General features: G+C 46.7%; 1 protein-coding gene across 5 annotated transcripts in view; it reads right to left on the reverse strand.

Annotated features, from left to right (window-relative positions):
- The window catches only part of gro (TLE family member transcriptional corepressor groucho), a 146,764-nt gene that overhangs the window by 20,895 nt on the left and 105,814 nt on the right, over nucleotides 1-20,055 (reverse strand). The window lies entirely within an intron of this gene.

Below are 20,055 nucleotides of genomic sequence, written 5' to 3' on the forward strand. Positions count from 1 at the left end.
GTGGATCTGGGCAGGCTACAGGCTTGGTCTGACAAATGGTACCTGAAGTTTAACCCACCAAGTGCAAAGTTATGAGCTTGGGGAAGGGCAAAGAAGACCACAGACGGAGTACAGGCTCGAGCCCGGGAGGGGGTTCAATGGCTGCAACTCTCACTCGAGGACGACCCTGGGATGAGTATCATACCGAGCATATCTCCTGTGGCACACATCAACCAAATAAAGTAACGAGAACAGTAGTGATATAAAAACATGCAATATAAAACAAGAAAACCTGGGAGTAAGCATGTCACCAGAAATACACATCAATCACAACTTCAGCAGCATATGGAAAACTAGCAAACTTCAGATCTTTTTTCAGGAACCGTAGCTAAAAGTAACTAGGATAATATTCACACACAGATTACACCCCTCTCTGAGCATGAGGCACCAACATGGAGCCCACACCTGACCAAGAATACATAAACTCAAGCTAAAATGTTTCGCCACTGAGATTTGTACCAAAACTGAAGTACATGGACTACGAAGAAAGACCAGCGTATGCTAACACTCCTAGATGATGCAAGGAACATTATTCACTTTACGGTACTATCGAGAAGACATTTTGTCCACCGAGGATTTTATTACCTACTTGTCTGTATATAATACCACTGTTATACAAACCAGAAGGCACATGACTGACACCAAATACACATGATGTTGGAAATATGGAGGGGAGGGGGGGTCACAGGCAACACGCATGACACCTACAGTCATAGAGGATCATCAGAATTTTTTCAATCTAAGAATATCAAGTGGAACTAAAAAGATCACAACCTCTGCTTCCACAACCCCCTGTAAGAGTAGGTATGATCGTGTCCTAGAGACCAGGAATCATTAAAGGTGTTTGACAGTATTTAAAGAGGCAAGGTCAGTAAGCTGATATATTATATATAATACAGACAGGTTGATAAGTAAGACATGTGCAACGGTTAGATATCTTTATTCCGAAACGTTTCGCCTACACAGGCTTCTTTAGTCGAGTACAGAAGGGTTAGCAGAAGCAGTAGAGATGTCAAGACGATGTAATCAGTCCATCACCCTTGAAGACGTAGTTTCGAGGTGGTCAGTCCCTCACCCTGGAGAAGTTTTGTTCCACAGTCTGGAACAATGTTCCAATGCTCCGCTAACTCTTCTGTACTCGACTGAGGAAGCCTACTGTGTAGGAGAAACGTTTCGGAATGAAGATAATTAACTGTTGCACACGTGTCTTATTTATCAGGCTGATATATGAGGGAACAGTGACATGACACACACACACACACACACACACACACACACACAGTAAGTAAATCTACGCATCGATTAAAAACTAATACTTATTAATTACTGGCTTAATGGGAGCTTAACATGAATCAAGGTTCACAGAAATCAAGCCTCGAATACATAAAAATTTATACGGCCAACAACTCTGAGGGAAAATCACTAAACATTTTGTATCGTGATTAACAACCATTAAGTTCCATGGGTTTGTCATGGCAGCCGCCAACCACCAACCACCGAGTGGCACTGTTACAATACCCTACATTAGCTAACGATGGGGTAGTAATAGCCATTAGTATACACTACCGACGGGAGGGGGAAGCAGTAGTCGTGGGAGACTCCCTGCTCTGGGATCGGGCAGCGGGGGCGCTGACCCCCCAGAAACAATCGAGCATTCTTCAGGTATCCCTATTATTGACGTTCCCTTAGCCAGGGAAAAAGACAAATACAAACTTAAAGTAATTTACAGCTTCCAAGTTGTTGCTTTTTGTTGTTGTTGTTCCTGCTGCTGCGAGGGGAGAGCTAAAAGCATGGTGGTGACGGTGGGCGGTACTGTATCTGTCAGGAAGAAAGATTTAAATATTGCCCCTGAGGCGAGTGTTCACCATCAGATGACTCGCTCTGCACAGCCTCCGGTAGTATGACCAAGCAAGGTCTTCCCCTGGCTTTCTCGAACACTTTGTACAAAATTAAAGACTGCATCACAAGACTGGATACTGGGATTTGTACTCAAGTTACCAAATGCAAAGCCTATCACCATTACCAGGGCAACAGATCAACAGTGTTGGTGACCTTTCACCATTTTTTGTAGATGTTCACCCACACCCCCCCGTCCCCCACACGTGCACAGAGTCACGCTCGTGTCCTCTCACACGCACGTGCCGTTTCACACACGCACGTGCCGTCTCACACTAACGCATGTGGACTCTCGCATGCACGTGCACTCTCACGCGCTTGTAGGAGTTCCATGCGTTCACGCGCACGTTCTCTCAAACGTAGGCATGTGTACACACACACACACACACACACACACACACACACACACACACACACACACACACACACACAAATACTCCCAAAGGAGATTTTCAAAATGGGAGAATAAATTGCAGCGGGTGAAACAGCCAACACATGAAAATATATTTTGAAGAGTGAAGCTCAAATAAACTTGTCTGGTAGCCTGGAAAACTTTTTAGTGGTCAATAGTGTGAATGATGGGGAGGAGCAGGAAGAGAGAGAAGGGAGGAGCAGGAAGAGAGAGAAGGGAGGAGCAGGAAGAGAGAGAAGGGAAGAGAAAGAAAAAAGTTTGGGCAGGGATTATCATATTTACAAAGAAGTGCTAAACCAGTATGGATCATTCAGCGGTGCAAGGGAAGGGGAGGGGGGGAGAGAGAGAGAAAGAGAAGGTTATCTGCCTGATGAACTCATTCCACCTCTAAATTGACAGGATGGGACCACCTCTACTAGTAGTCAAGAGATGGCGGACCTCTTTGCCGAACACTTTGCTACCAAAACTGCAAGTTCCTGATCCAGCAATGGATACCCCTTGGCTAGCTGCAAGAACTGTGTCAAAACTGTCAGTGGTAACAATAAGGCAGGAAGAGGTGCACTTCCTTCTTAAATCACTTGACCAAGAAAATGATGTGGGCCCAGACAAGTTCAGCCCAAGATTGCTGAGATGTGCAGACCAGCTAGCAGCACCTCCAACTCGCATCTTTCAGCACTGCCTAGTACAGTGTAAATGGTCTTCTCTGTAGAAAGTGGCAAATGTAGTCCCTGTTCACAAAAAGAAGAGCAGAGCAGTAATTAGGAACTACAGACCAGTGTCACTCCTGTCAATCAATGGCAAGCTCCTTGAGACAATAATCTCAAGACAAATGACAGTTTTTTGACTACCACTCACTACTTTGTGACCGTCAATATGGCTTCAGGAAAGGTTACTCTGCTGCTGATCTGTTGCTAAACCTCTCTACTAAGTGGCACCAGTCACTGGATGAATCCAAAGTCAGCTGTTTGGTAGCACTGGACATTGCTGGTGCTTTCGACCGTTTGTGGCACCAGGGCTTCTTAGCAAAACTGCAAGCTCTGGGAATTGCAGGCTCTATGCTGTGTCTCCTCAGTGATTACCTTCATGGTAGATCTCTAAGGGTAGTTATCAATGGAACAGAATCAGCAAGACATCCTATTGGGGCAAGTGTTCCACAAGGAAGCGTGCTGGGACCATTGTTATGGAATGTCTAATTCAATGACCTCCTCCATCTCATCCAAGAGAAGAAATGCCAGCTGCTCTAAGTTACATCAATCACCAGCTCAGAGCTATATCAGCTTGGGGAAATAGATGGCAAGTAACATCTGCACCTGAGAAAACACAAATGATCTCTAGGCACCATGATGGTAATGCCGGTGCAGTAGTAAGGATGAATAGGAGAGTGGTGGCACCTGGGGAAGAAGTTGATATCCTTGGGGTGAAATTCGACTCCAAACTGACGATGAAAAACCACGTTGTAAATCTTGCAAACAAGGCAGCCAGGAAGCTTACAGCACTTCGCCGTATCTCGCATCTGCTTGACAGCAAGGGTTACAAGATTTTGTACGAGGCACAAATACGCTCACACCTTGAGTATGCTCCACTTTCTTGGTTCGCCTTCCCCCCTTCTCATCTGCGACTGCTTGACAGAGAACAGAGCAACGTCTCATCTCTCGCCTGGACCAATCCTGGATAGATCTGTCATTTTAGCAGAGCCTTCAACACAGGAGGGATGTGGGTGGCCTTACTGTTATGTACAAGGCCAATATTGTAAAAGTACCACACTTGGATCCACTTCGAGGACAGCGTGAGGCACGTTTTCTATACCACAAGACGGGCAGAAAGCAGCAACTTCACTCTGGCGTAACCTCCAGAATATCACTTCACCTGAGATCATTTATCCCCAGGATAACTCGAGTCTGGAACACATTCGTACAGTATTATGATGTCAACGAAAATGCTGGCCCACAGATGGCTCCAACTTCATCCTGTTCCCTACTTGTATGTTTCATACACCAAAAATGCTTTCAAATAAGCTGATGTAAGTAACAACTCTTAGTTTGCCAATAAAGCTAGGAATCCTTAACCTGTCAATAGCTTGTCAAAGCTAGGGATCCTTAATCTAACCTTGTCAAACCCTGTGTTAAAAAAAAAGAGGAGAAAGTGGCACAGAGAGAGAGAGAGAGAAGGGAGGAGCAAGGAGAGACAACATTTAGATATTTCTTCCATATTAAATATTAGACATTTCCCCATGTATATCTTAGCTACCTCCATTATGTATACTCTCAGAATTTACATATGTATGACTCCATGACAGAACGCTTCTTGATATGCTAATCTCTTCACTGAAGTTTCTCCAGCTCACACTGACAGATTTCAGTGCCTTGGACGAGTTTTCCTGCTTCCACAGCCCGGCCCTGGGCTAGGCTTGTCTGGTGATTGTCTGACCAACCAGGCTGTTGCTGCTGGCGGACCGCTGACCCACAATTCTATCGCAGTCTGGTTCATCGTTATGTAATTAAGAACCTTACCTGCCTACCTACATACATACTTGTGTACCTACCTACCTACTTACCGACCACCGTTTACTCTAGACCATTAACCCTTAGAAGAGTGAGCTAGGAAGATCAACGCCCGAGTATGCGGAACGGGTGTTGAACTACCATTAAGAAGTATATTAACAAAGTTTGGGATAATTCACAGGTTCGCCATCACCTTGGCACTCGTGAACACATTTTTTTGTGAATTTAACCTCACGACTGTGAAAAAGAAAATTATCAAGAGGAGATATGTTCACAACATATAAAATACACCAGCTGAAACTTTCAGTAAGCCGTGTTATATTCATGCGTTAAACCCATAGGGGTCACGTAACGCCTGGGGAATGGGAGATAATCAGGTTCGATCCAGAAAAGGAGATGATAGTTCCGACTTCTTCGATGACAAGCCTCCCCTCAGACGGGAAAATGACTTACAGAAGCGTCTGTAATAATTTAACCTTCAGAGCTTAAGATACTAGACACAGACGGACCCACACGACACACAATGACTACATACATGGCTTGTCATCAAGATGTATTAACCATATGAGGAATATCACAGTAAGTGCAAGGGACCCAAAACTATTCAACAGCCTCCCATCTTATATAGAGGGGTTTACCAAAAGGCCTCTAGCTTTCTTCAAGAGGGAACTGGATAGGCTCCTAAAATCGGTTCCTGACCAAACCAGGCTGTGGTTTGTACACTGGAGAGCGCGCGGACAGCAGTAACAAGCCTGGTTGATCAGGGCCTGATCCACCTGGAGGCCTGATCAGAGACTGGGCCGCGGGGGCGTTGATCCCCGGAACACCCTCCAGGTAGATACATCCGATAGAGGGATACCTGTGAGGTTCACTGGGGAGGGAGGAGAGAGAGAGAGAGAGAGAGAGAGAGAGAGAGAGAGAGAGAGAGAGAGAGAGAGAGAGAGAGAGAGAGAGAGACCGACCCTTTGTTATTACAGTAATAGTTTTATCATACTTTGTGTTTATTACTATCTTATGTTGGCCATCTCAGCAGTGGTACAAGTGTGGATTGGTGCCAGAAAATGTAGTGCAGCGTAAAATTAACAAAGGGAGACTTCTGAACACCACTAGCGTGGAGGGAGATTAATTTAGCGACTAATTATTGACTAATTAGTTAACCAAGCCAAACCGGAAGAAGGCATGGGGATGCACACTTGCAGTGGCAGGGGTCAAAACAACACCGACCCACCCACACGCTCATGCTAGCCTGACCATGTGGGCCCAGGGACTGGAGGATAACACCTAGCAACACAGCTAAAAACGCACACAAAGACAAATGCGAAAACACACACACACAGGCGGCCAGGAGTTGCGACTCGATCCCCTGCAACCACAAATATGTAAGTACGTACATAACCATACTAGCTAGCTGTGAATCGACCCCTGCAACCACAGTGACATACACACAAACTAACAATATGCTACGAACATAAAATTCGCACCATCAACAAATACTATTATACCACGTTACAAGCACCAGCTCTGCCACTGTGCATCGATTTGCAGAGAAACAATTCAAGTCTCTAGTAAAAACAAGAAAGAAAATTCGCAGAGCACGCCACTCTCCGGAGGTGAATACAAGTCATAACACATCCCATCACGTGCCCACGACGCTGCCTTCCAGAAACCAAACAACGACTTGCATAACACATGATACAATCAACACAAAATCGATACTTGAATATGCAACACCAGTATGGAACCTCCATCTACTGAAGCATACCAGGAAAGTGAACAAAGTGCATATGGAAGCCTGAGAAGAACTATACCTGGCCTCACGGGAAAAATATGAGAGAGAAATTTGATCAGTACAAGATAATTGAAAGACTGAATGGTATTGTATACCATTCATATACAACTTGAGAGACTGAACGGACGAACGTGGGTGAAAACTTACCCCCAGATAACCCAGAGAGATCTTCAAGAGATCACTCTTCAAGGCTGTAAAGAAAATTAAGTTTCGTGATCACCAGTACATTTTCAGGGATCTTAATGTGGAAAAAGTTTAACTTGGGAGATGAATAAATCACGGAAACAAACTCGCAGCAGTTTCAGAAGATATGATATGGACCAAGAGGCCACAACTCAACACCCTCCCCCCCCCATTCACTGAAGGTGAGGGAAGCAAGAACCAGGAGCTGAAGTTGAACCCCTTATCAGGCATAACTCGATTAGTGTACAGAAGCACGCATGCGCGCACAAAGTGAGGCAGGGGGGGCCCAGGAGATGTAGATCAACCCTCCTTCCCCACAGGCGCAGCTTGTTAAGTACACACACTCGCCCTTATGTGCCTAATAGCCGTGACAATTGATTACGGCTGCTGTGTAATGTATGAGCACCTTATTATGAGGGGAGGTAAGAGAGGGGAACCCAGGGGAGTCGAGGGGAATCCAGGGGGAAGAGGTAGTGGGGAGTAGAGGGGAATCCAGGGGAGGGAGTGGGAGAATAGACGGGAAATCCAGGGGAGAGGGAGTGGGAGAATAGACGGGAAATCCAGGGGAGAGAATGAGGGAGTCATAGGTATAGCCAGGGGGCAGGGAGCTAACCTCCCCTCATGAGGGGAGGAGAAGCACCAACATTGATCAGCCCTTGAATAAGGCGCTGCAAAACCTGCAGAGTAGGAAAAGGGAGAGAGAGGAGGGAGGGAGAGGGAGGAAGGCAGGAAGAGGAGTTGGAAAGGGAGAAGATGGAGAAAAGTTCAAGCGCACTAAAGAATAATGGTCATTATTATAACCCTATTTTTTAAAGGGGTGGACTGGTAAGCCAGCGGAAGGCCTCGGTCAGATGACCAAAAGCTCCAGCGGCGGGTCATACGACTAAGACCCGCGTCAGGCAAATACTTGTCCTGCTTCCTGACAGATCTTACCAAACCCTAAAGTTCTAGACGCCCCATGAGACAGAACAGAAAATTAAAGACTCACACTACCAGCAGAAATTCAATGATAAATCCAAAATGAAAGCTTTTCTACTACAGCGAGAAATTTTTTAATATACGGGGGCGCAGACCCCCGAAACATCCACCAGGTAGACTCCAGATAGGTAGACGTCTGTGGCCCCCAGACTATTCAACATTTTACCAGAAGACATCAGAAACACTGCTGGGACAAGTGTAAAAGTCTTTAAGAAGGAACTGGGCAAGTATCTTCACCAGGTGCCAGATAAACCAGGCTGTGATGGATATGTGGAGGCAGCGGGCCGCCAGCAGCAACAACTTGGCTGGCCAGGCTAGCACTAGACGAGCCTGGCTCATGGCCCGGTTCCGAGAGTAGGAAAACTCTCGCAACTCAAATGTATATCTAGACAGGGGGGAGAGAGAGAGAGAGAGAGAGAGAGAGAGAGAAATGGGAGAAAGTGAAGAGAAACGGAGAGAGAATTGATTAGAGTCAATAAAGGGGAAAAGGAAACAAGAAGAGAGGGACACGGGTCGATGAATGAACCAAGGGGAAATATTACGGAGAACCGCCAGGGAACACTGCAAACGTATTCCAGCCATTATCCGCTGAGGGCAGGGGAGGGAGAACCAGGCTGCTGCGGAATTATTCATTCCTCTGAGGGGGAAAGCCAAGAGGGGGTGAGGGAAGGGAAGAGGAGAGAGAGAGAGAGAGAGAGAGAGAGAGAGAGAGAGAGAGAGAGAGAGAGAGAGAGAATAGTGTAGAAGAGGAAGGAATAAGGGTCGTTAGAGGAGAGGGGAAGTTTTCCGCATCAGATTGCTCCAGTACCCCCCCCCCCCACACACACACACTGAAGGAGAGTAGGGATACGGGGGTGGGGCATGACTACGTATAAAATACCGAGAGGAATTGACAATGTGAACAGGGACAGAATTTTTCTGAGATGGGACACAAGAACTGAACCACAACAGGGATGTTACGAAATATTTCTTCAGCTTAGAGGTGCTAGGGAGTGGGACAATCTGGAGAGCGAAGTAGTGGAGGCAGGATCCGTACACAGCTTTATGATGAGGTACGATAAAGTTCTTTGAGCAAGGAGAATGGGTGGACCTAGTAGCGACTACCAAAGAGGCGGGGCCAGGACCTATGAATCGACCCCTGAAACCACATACAGGCGAGTACACTGGTTGAAGAGGCATCTATCCCGCATTAAACTCCATCTTGGAAAGTTGTGACAGCCTTCCTTATACACCATTACAACACCAGTGATACCCACCGTCATTACAACACCAGTGATCCCCACCGTCATTACAACACCAGTGATCCCCACCGTCATTACAACACCAGTGATCCCCACCGTCATTACAACACCAGTGATCCCCACCGTCATTACAACACCAGTGATCCCCACCGTCATTACAACACCAGTGATACCCACCGTCATTACAACACCAGTGATCCCCACCGTCATTACAACACCAGTGATCCCCACCGCCATTACAACACCAGTGATCCCCACCGTCATTACAACACCAGTGATCCCCACCGTCATTACAACACCAGTGATCCCCATCGTCATTACAACACCAGTGATCCCCATCGTCATTACAACACCAGTGATCCCCACCGTCATTACAACACCAGTGATCCCCATCGTCATTACAACACCAGTGATCCCCACCGTCATTACAACACCAGTGAGCCTCACCGTCATTACAACACCAGTGAGCCTCACCGTCATTACAACACCAGTGAGCCTCACCGTCATTACAACACCAGTGAGCCTCACCGTCATTACAACACCAGTGAGCCTCACCGTCATTACAACACCAGTGATCCTCACCATTTCAACACCAGTGAGCCTCACCATTACAACACCAGTGATCCTCACCATCATTACAACACCAGTGATCCTCACCATCATTACAACACCAGTGATACTCGCCGTCATTACAACACCAGTGATCCTCACCATTACAGCACCAGTGATCCTCACCGTCATTATAACACCCGTGATCCTCAATGCGTATAAAATATAACCTGTATATTATATTTAAGGATAAGCGCTAAACCCACAGGGGCCATGCAGTGCCTGGGAAATGGCGAGGCAATCACGTTTGACATAACGAAGCGGAGGGCAGCTCCACTTCCTGGGATGAAGAGCCCCTCATCGAGTATCGTGGATTCCTTCAACATTCACACCGTTAATCCTCCTCAAGGCTGTTTCGTGGGGGTCAGCGCCTACCCCCGCGGCCCGGTCCTAGACCAGGCCTACTGGTGAATCAAGGCCTGGTAGGTAAGTTTTACATAATTAGTGAATATTAAAATGGTATACAATACCAACAGGTTGTTAGGTAAGACATGTATGCAACAGTTAGGTATCTTCAGAGAAGCGCTAAACCCGTAAAGATCATACAGCGCCTTGGGAATGCGAAGCAATCAGATGTTAACCAAGGAAGGAGAGGGTGAAGCTCCAATTACTTGGACCAGAAGCCATTTACCGGCAGCGAGACAATGCCGCCATCTTGTAGTTCAACTTGCACACATTTTTAAGTATGACTGGGTGAGGCACCGAGCCTTGTGGCACCCCACTTTCCACTTCCCTCCCACCAGAGAACCTTCACAGCTCGTATGAACTCACTCAAGCACATAAATTACTAGGAACGATTAAAATCCCCTGAATTGGACTTTTTAGAACGTAGGCTAGAGTTGCAGCCGGGCTGTGGTTCGTAGGTTGGACTATGTGTGGTCAGCAGAAACAACCTGTAATAAAGTTGGTAGAATTACCGACAATATGTAAAGTAAAAGGACACAAGTGCAACTAATGTGACATTTTATTGTGGCAACGTTTCGCTCTCCAGGAGCTTTATCCTGGTTACCTGGAGGTTATTCCGGGGATCAACGCCCCCGCGGCCCGGTCCATGACCAGGCCTCCCGATGGATCAGGGCCTGATCAACTAGGCTGTTACTGCTGGCCGCACGCAGTCCAACGTACGAGCCACAGCCCGGCTGATCCGGCACTGACTTTAGGTATCTGTCCAGCTCTCTTGAAGGCAGCCAGGGGTTTATTGGCAATTCCCCTAATGCTTGATGGGAGGCTGTTGAACAGTTTTGGGCCCCGGACACTTATGGTGTTTTCTCTTAGTGTACCAATGGCGCCCCTACTTTTCATTGGGGGCATTTTGCATCGCCTGCCCAGTCTTTTACTTTCGTAGGGAGTGATTTCTGTGTGCAGATTTGGGACCATTCCTTCCAAGATTTTCCAAGTGTAAATTATGATATATCTCTCCCTCCTGCGTTCCAACGAGTACAAGTCAAGTGCTTCCAAGCGTTCCCAGTAGTTAAGGTGCTTGACAGAACTTATACGTGCAGTAAAGGAACTCTGTACACTCTCTAGATCTGCGATTTCACCTGCTTTGAATGGAGATGTTAATGTACAGCAGTATTCCAGCCTAGAGAGAACAAGTGATTTGAAAAGGATCATCATGGGCTTGGCATCTCTCGTTTTGAAAGTTCTCATTATCCATCCTATCATTTTCTTTGCACGTGCGATCGTGGCACTGTTGTGATCCTTGAAAGTGAGATCCTCAGACATTACTACTCCCAGGTCCCTTACATTATTTTTCCGCTCTATTGTATGGCCGGAGTCAGTAGTATACTCTGTTCTAGTTATTATCTCCTCCAGTTTTCCATAACGGAGTAGTTGGAATTTGTCCTCATTGATCATATTGTTTACCGTTGCCCACTGGAAAACTTTGTTTATATGGACACAGAGGGTACATAAAGGCTCAGAGTGAGGTGCAATACTAGTAACTCATCAAAGACTGCAAGAAAAGAGCACTTCAGATCATCTATTCTCCACGCATCAACACCACTCCCAACAAAGTTATAATTCTTCCCAACAGTCAGGTTGCACTGAACGTCTCAAAAGTACTTTCACAAGCTAACACCAGAGTCGCCATCGCTTCTAGCACTTCAATAAAGGATCTAACCAGGACAAAATCCAAGCACCACGAACCAGTCAATGCAGGAGTTTACACTATACCCTGTGGAGGCTGACAAGATTTACGTAGGTGAAACAGCAAGAAACCTCGACACCCGCCTCAATGAACACATTTACGCATGTAGGAACGATAACTTGAACAACGCCTGTGTACAACACCGAAATTCCACCAATCATCTCATGAAATTCAGAGAGGCCCAATTAGTGATCAAAGAAACTAATTTCCGCAGACGCAAGTGCCTCGAATCAGCACTGATCGCTGTTTCGAATACAATTAAACAAAACAACGGCAGCTTCACCATCTCCGAAGTCTTAGCAAGAATTCTCCTGAAAACAGTACACCCTGCCATCACATTGTCTCTCCTGTTATACTACACAAAGCACAGAGAGTGAACACTGAAACAAGCTGCCTCTTTCCACTCTATATTTGTCCAACCTATTTTTATGTTACCCAAGTAATAGTATTTATATTCTTTTACTCATGTACGAATTAATTGCTCTACCATATTGTATTACTTTTGTCACTATTACTACTACTTCCACTAGTGAACATCGAAATGGTACCTCACTAGTATTGCACCTCACTCTGAGCCTTTATATACCCTCTGTGTCCATGTATTGTTTGTAATGGCTTGATAAAGCTCCTGGAGAGCGAAACGTTGCCACAATAAAATGTCACATTAGTTGCACTTGTGTCCTTTTATTTACAGAAACAACCTGGTTGATTAAGTCGTGATCCACCGGGAGGCCTGGTCAAGGCCCGGGTCGCAGGGGCGTTGACCCCCACAACACCCTCCAGGTAATCAAATCCACACATTCATGTAACTTTATATGAGAGCAAGATGGCCAGGAGTCACTTCCGGAAGTCACCACCCCGACTCCAGACTTGGGAGGTCCCCGAGGCCAGGTCCTCGACCAGTCCTCCTGGTTGCTAGTCTGATCGATCAAGCTGTTAGTGCCCTTCGCCTGCGGTCCAACGTATGCACCACAACCCGGGTGATCAGGAATTCTTTTGAGAAATCTGTCTAGTTCCCTCTTAAAGCCAGACGGTGCATAATACCCCAAGTGAAAAACAGACGCAATAAGTACGAGAAGCGAGAACTTAAAGTGTGAACAGAGACCACGACACTTCAGCAGGCAGGCGCCAACAGCCCAGTTGATCAAGCCAGCAATTAAGAGGCCTGGTCTGGAACCGGGCAGTGATCCCGTGAAGTAATTACTAGTGCAAGCAGTTGTGTTAGTGAATGCTGCAATCTATCACTCCTCACTTCACACGCCGAGTGTCCGGGTTCGATTCCCGGCAAGGGTAGAAATATTGGGCGTGTTTACACCGGTTGTCTATGTTCACCCATCAGTAAAGTGGGTACCTGGGTGTTAATCGACTGGTGTGGGTAGCATCCTGGAACAAAACTGACCTAATTTGCCCGAAATGCTCAGCATAACAAGCGGCTTTCTATATAGTAGTATGTCATTGATGTCAGCGAGAACTGTGAACCTTGTACATGTACTTGTATCAATAAAGATACTATGTTACTGTACATAATTAATAATAATAAATAATAATAATAATAAATAATAATAATGTAAATCTGCCGTTTCCTAGCAAAACAGACCCAAATAAGGATCGCATTCACCGTCAATTACATTATTATTCACTAAGAGCGCTAAATCCGTGTATTTTACACGTCTTAAACAGCTGAATTTACAGGCTAAGAATTCTTATACATCATCTCATCCTGCAACAGCTGACTAACGCTCAGGTACTTTATTGGTAGACGAGTAGGGGCAACAAGTGTTGGGACACATGCTGGGGATCGAACCACGGACACGCTGTTTGTGAGCCGAGTGGGCTAAACCCCTAAGATCAACGGCTAAGAAAGGAAGCCCGAGAGCTGGAATTCGATGGCAGCAGTTAAATCTTTGACATCTCTGGCGAGTTCCGAAAGATTTCCTAATCTGCAGCTCGGCCCTGGGCCAGGCATGTATAGCGATTACCTGGCCAACCAGGCTGTTGCTGCTGGCGCCCCGCTGGCCCACATTCATCACAGCCATTTGATCCGGCTGGTAATTGGTGGAGTATATTTAACACACACAACAGGCAAATTGTCTTGGACAAATAGCAACTAACACACACAGTTTAGGACTTTATTCTCAGGGTGGAGTGAGCTGAATGAGAAAGTGGAGAAACAGAATGCGCAGCTTCAAGAGTAGATATGATAAGGCCCAATAGATCATACATCAGTAATGACGATCAATTTATTCTAATAAGCAGGTCCAGGAGCTGCGTCTTGACCCTTCCCACAGGATTACAAAGCCGGACACCAGACGAACAATGGGTAAGTGACTTGAAATATTTGTAAAGAGGGAATACAACGGAGAGGGAAGTAAAGGGAGGTTTGATTATAAGATAGAGGAGAGACCCCTGATGAGTTTCCAGAGTTTTTCTATTCAACGAGTTCGGCCCTGGGCCAGGTTTGCCTAGTGCTTGCCTGGTCAATCAGGCTGTTGCAGCTGGCGGCCCGGCTGCTCACATAGCCATCATAGCCTGGAAGGAAAACAGAGAGAGAAAAAAGATAAGGGTAGAAAAGAGTGGGATCTGGGTAAAAGAGGGACAGGAGGGGGAAGAGGAAAGGAGGACAGGAGGGGGAAGAGGAAAGAGGGACAGGGGTAAAAAGAGGAGGGTGTTGAGTGTTGGGAGGGAGGGGAGAGATTCCCGGTTCCTGCACCAGCGACCAGGCCAATAACTCACCCTGGCTCGCTACGCCCTATTATGCAGTCCCCCTTCAAACGACTGCCCCATATGGCCACACTCAATACACTGCAAAAATGTGATATCCCCTTCAACCCTTGTGTTATAAGCTCTTTCTGCATCCCCTCACGGTCAGCCCTTCCCCCGACCCTCACCCCGCCCCCGGCAGTGTCCCCTCACAGCCACCCCTTCCCCCAGGGTATGACACCCAAGGCTCACCCGCCACCTGTCCCGCCACGGCCTGCACTAGTAACCCTGGCGCTCTCTCTCTCTCTCCTGTCCCTCGCTCCCTTCTCTTCTCTCTCTCTCTCTCCTGTCCCTCGCTCCCTTCTCTTCTCTCCCTTGTCTTCTCTCTCCTTTCCTCCTTCCCTCCTCTCCTTTCCCTCAGTCTTATTGTCTTACACACCAACATCCTCTTATTACTAAACGTTAATGTTCTTACGCAGTTACCAACGTTTCAAAGTTTTCTCACAAAATTATAAAAAAAAAAACAGTATTTTTACCACAATAAACAAATTACATGAAACTGCCGAGACACGTCTGGCAACGAAGTGGCAGAGCATTAACAGGAAAGGTTCAAATGAGTACGGTTATAATAGTAAGAGTACGCGTGTGTATTTTCATGTGGGTTCACCCAGTTGTAGTCATGGCTCCTGGCTCCTAACTCTTCATCAACAGATTTTATACACAACTCGCATATGAGAGGAAAACTACGACGATTAGTTAATGGTCCAAGTCGGACTGAAACGTTGTCATAAAATTTCTCTCTCCTCTGTGCGCGTTATTTGTGTATTGTTCAGGTCACGGTGTTGTGCCTTTGTGTTCAACAGATTTTTATTAATTTTCGTCTTCCTGGGTGTCTAGTGCACAGCGCATCGTGTTTACTTCCAGCTTCTCTTATCAAGTACACTAAGACATTGATATAGCCCGGCCCTAGGCCAGGCTTGTCTGGTAGTGGTCCGCTGGCCCACACATCCATCACAGCCTGGTTGATCAGGCACTTGGTGGAAATGCTTCGTCTAGTTTCCACTTAAAGACTTATCCAAAATACACTGATAGCGTAAGTGTATATCTTTTGGTAATATGTTATACAGTCTGAGACAATGGATGTTTTCTTGTGTCCACGGAACTTTTACTTTTCACTGGGTTTATTTTACACTTCCCCCCATCTCTCTCTCCGGTATGTTATGGAGTGTGCAGATTTGGGACAAGGCCCTCGAGTACTTTCCACGTATAAATCATAAATCTGTCCTCCGCTCCAGCGAGTACATATTTATAAGGCTGAGGCGTTCCCAGGAATTTAAATGCTTTATTACTCAGGAAATCGTAATGACACGATTGCAAACAAACCACGATAAGACTCGCTAGCCGCGAGTTCAATCTCCACCCGTACCGTGGTTTAAATGATTTACTGGCTCTATATGGGCTGTAAACGATCCCTGTATGTTCCACTTCTGTTATCTCTCCTGCCCTGGACGAGGCTGTCAACACTGAACAATACTCTAAACGAGAGAGCACAATAGATTAGAAACTCAAAGGTACTAAGGTGAATAGTGTCACCACTGGCACTATCTCCCTTGTTTTCAAAGTTGTCATTATGCACCCTGTCACTGTCCTAGCTTTGGTGACATTTACTTAATTGTGTTCTTTACAAGAGAGGTCGGGTGTCATGGTAACTCCCAGATCTTTCACGTGCTCCTTTCGTTCTATTTAATGATCCTCTTGCGTATTATATACAAAGTCCCTTTTGAGTTGTTCATTCCTTTTACACACCTAAGCAACTGGACCTCATCACAAGTGAACGTCATGTTTTTCTCTGCCCACTGGAAAACCCTGTTTATATCTTCCTGCATTTTTCCGCGTCTTCCTCTTATTTTGGTGTCTTCTGTAAATGATGATAGAAAGGCCACACTCGCCCCATACCGGATATCGCAGCCACTGCAGTCCTATCTACCGAACATTTACACTCTTCAGACAGTGATAATACACACACACACACACACACACACACACACACACACACACACACACACACACACACACACACACACACATTAACCTATTCATACATCACCGTTTTAAGACTCTCTACTTCAGGATAGTGATGGGAAGTGGATAAACTAACAACCGGACCAGGGAAAAAATAACAAGAGAAATTAAAGACGCAAATGAGTTTGCAGATACACAGTAAATATTTCTCCAGGCAGAGCGTGGTCAGGAAAAGGAAAGGTCAAGAAGATGATGATGCAAGGGCCACACTTGATACACACTCCTCCTAAGCACCACTAACTCGACATGTCTTAAATGCTACCGACAGCCTGAATGCTTAACAAACTGCGCCGCGATTAGAGGACGAACATCGAGCTGCCTAACTGCAAGAGTTTAGAGCTTATAAAAGAAAATATTAAACATCTGCCCTTTCCACTCTTAAGTTAACTGTTTTCCCCTTATATATCTCCCGTTAGTATTTACAAGATACCACTTTTCCTTTAGTCCCCATCCCCCTTCGAACACCTCCCTTCCCCCTTCTCATCACACATTCTGTTCGCGATTCCCCTCAACCTACCCCTAACACACTTCCGTTCACTATGACCCCTCAAGCGCCCCCACACCCTCCCCTTCCGGTGACCATATCCCCTCAGACACCTTCCTTTCCCCACACACCCACCCCTTATTTCCGTTCACCATCCCTTCCCCTCCCCTCTTACACACACAAAACTCATGGAGCAGGGAGAGAGGACCTAGTAGCAATCAGTGAATAGGCGGGGTCAGGAGCTGTGACTCGACCCCTGCAACCACAAATGGGTGAGCGCGCGCGCGCGCACACACGTCCCCTGCTCTCATAGACCCCTCCTACCTCACTCACCCCTATCCCTCTCCCTCCCCTCATACACTCCCCTCTCCACATATTTAAGTCATAAAATAGCAAAAACAGGAGAGAGGTGAGGGGGGTCCCCCACCATCCGTTGTTTAACGTCAACCCGACTTACCTGAGTGTCGTGTCCCCCTCACACCCAACCTTCCTCATTCGCCACCCCTCACACCTCATTTCTCTTATTCACCCCTCTCCCCCAATTCCTCCTTCCGTTAAGCCGCTTAGTTAACTCTCCCCTCCCCTCATTACCATTTCTCTCCTCTCCCTGAACAACACTTCACCTTCCCCTATCATGTCCTAGCTACAGCCCACCCCTCGGTTTAAATTCTCCCAATCTCCATTACCCTTATAACCCCCTCCCCCATCGCTATTCCAATTGTAAACCTTCCCCCTCCCCACTGCCGTCACCCATCACTCTCTACCGCTCCCATAACCCCCCCAACCCCAGGAATTTCGTCTAAAATCCCGGGCTGGCTGGCTGCCTGCCTCCCCCTCCCTCTCTCTCTCGGCCCATTTCCAATTACCTCATTACTGGCCACTGGAGCGGATGAACCCAATTGGCCTCACAGCCACCCGAAGTGCGCCACCCTATTAATCCCAATCTCATCCTATTTCCATACTCCCCAACTCCAATTTTACCCATTTCTCGCAAATTTAACTTTCTCTTACGAAGAACAAAACGGCACAATACCATGACTGGAACAATACACAAATAACCCGCACATAGGAAAGTGAAACTGACGACGACGTCTCTGTCAGACTTGGATCATAAACAAGCCACACGACTAATTAATGATCCTATATGCGGGTTATCTGTTCACTTTTTTTTTACGCTTAAGTTTAGAAGACAAAAGAGTTACGATCCTTCACCTCAAAGTACAATCCTAAAGTTCAAATCACTGCCACCCTCCCCCATCCAGGATGCCGCCCACAACAGTCTACTAACACCTATTTACCGCTGTAGGTGTAAGGAGTTCCAGAGATCCCTCAGCGCTCTTAGCAATAACAAATACCAGTTGACACAAAACAAGGAATAAATTTGTTTAATCCAACACAATGTTACATTCTAGAGTTAGCGACCTTCACAATACTTAATGTTGCTTCCTAAAGATAGGGACCTACAAATTGCTGCTACCTAGGTTACACAACAGAGGGGACAGCGGCGGCTGTATCAGTGGAGGCGGCGTCAGTAAGATGCGAGAAGTAACAGCGGGAGCATCAAACAAGGCTGTGTCAGCCTCAAACAATGAGAGTGCAAGTTCACGCATCACAAAGGAGGCAGAGAGAGAGAGAGACACCGGAGTAGCGCGAGACTGCTGTACATTAACATCCCCATTCAAGGCAGGTGAAATTGCAGAGCTAAAGAATGTACAGAGAACCTTTACTGCACGTATAAGTTCAATCAAACACCTTAACTACTGGGAGCGCCTGGAAGCACTTGACTTGTACTCCCTGGAGCGCAGGAGAGAGATATATATCATAATCTACACCTGGAAGATTCTGGAGGGACTTGTCCCTAATATGCACACAGCAATTACTCCCTACGAAAGCAAAAGACTTGGCAAGCGATGCAACATACCCTCAGTGAAAAGTAGGGGCGTCACTGGTACACTAAGATAAAACACAATAAGTGTCCGGGGCCCAAGACTGTTCAATTGACAGCCTACCACCAGCAATAAGGGGCATTACGGAAAAAAAACCCTGGCTGTCTTCAAGAGGGAGCTGGAGAGATACCTAAAGACGGTACCGGATCAGCCGGGCTGTGGTTCGTACGTTGGATTGCGTGCGGCCAGCAGTAACAGCCTCGTTGATCAGGCCCTGATCCACCGGGAGGCCTGGTCGTGGACCGGGCCGCGGGGGCGTTGATCCCCGGAATGCCCTCCAGGTAGGTATCACTGGGAAGGAATCAGTGGAGGAGAGGGGTAGCGCGTGAGAGCAGCGGTAAAAACAAGTCATGTGATACTTCAGCATGTATGCTGAAGTATCACAAGGAAGACGTCAGTGTGCAGGGAAGAGGTAGAAGGGTAGCGTCAAAGAGTAGCGCGGAGACTTCAGCAGACATAGCATTGGTCCATGGCTAAAGTTATACGCACAGTAGCGGTTCCAAACACGGTGTTGTAGATCACACTGTAGGCGTCAGTGCTGGTACCTTCAGTGGCTGCTGTAGCAGCCCTTAACCGCAGTGCAAACCATATCCATGAACTACTGAAAGTTACAAGGAAATCAAGCCAAAGCAAATTTTAAGGTAGTGAGGCAGGTGAAAACACTTACCCACGTCTTGCTTCACCTTGAATTGAACTTGTGTCCCTTCTGTTGTAAGATTAGTACTTTACCACTGAGCTACAGGTCTGTTTCGACCGTTCCAATGTTACTTAATTTGTTGAAGTGCTATAACGTTTAGCTTATAGCCGAAGGGACCCGGGTTCAATCCCCATGCGACAATAAACGCTGGGCTTTCCCTCGTATCTGCTACCTCTGTTTACCTGGAGCCGCCCCCGCGGCCCAGTCCCTGACCAGGCCTCCTGGTTGCTGACCTGATCCATCAAGGTGTTAGTGCCCGCCGCAAGAAGTCTAACGTATGTACCACAGACCGGGTGACCAGGACCTCCTTTGAGGAATCTGAAGACAGCTAGGTATTTGTGGGCGATTC

The sequence above is a fragment of the Cherax quadricarinatus genome, chromosome 30, assembly GCF_038502225.1.
Source record: "Cherax quadricarinatus isolate ZL_2023a chromosome 30, ASM3850222v1, whole genome shotgun sequence".
Taxonomy (NCBI): domain Eukaryota; kingdom Metazoa; phylum Arthropoda; class Malacostraca; order Decapoda; family Parastacidae; genus Cherax; species Cherax quadricarinatus.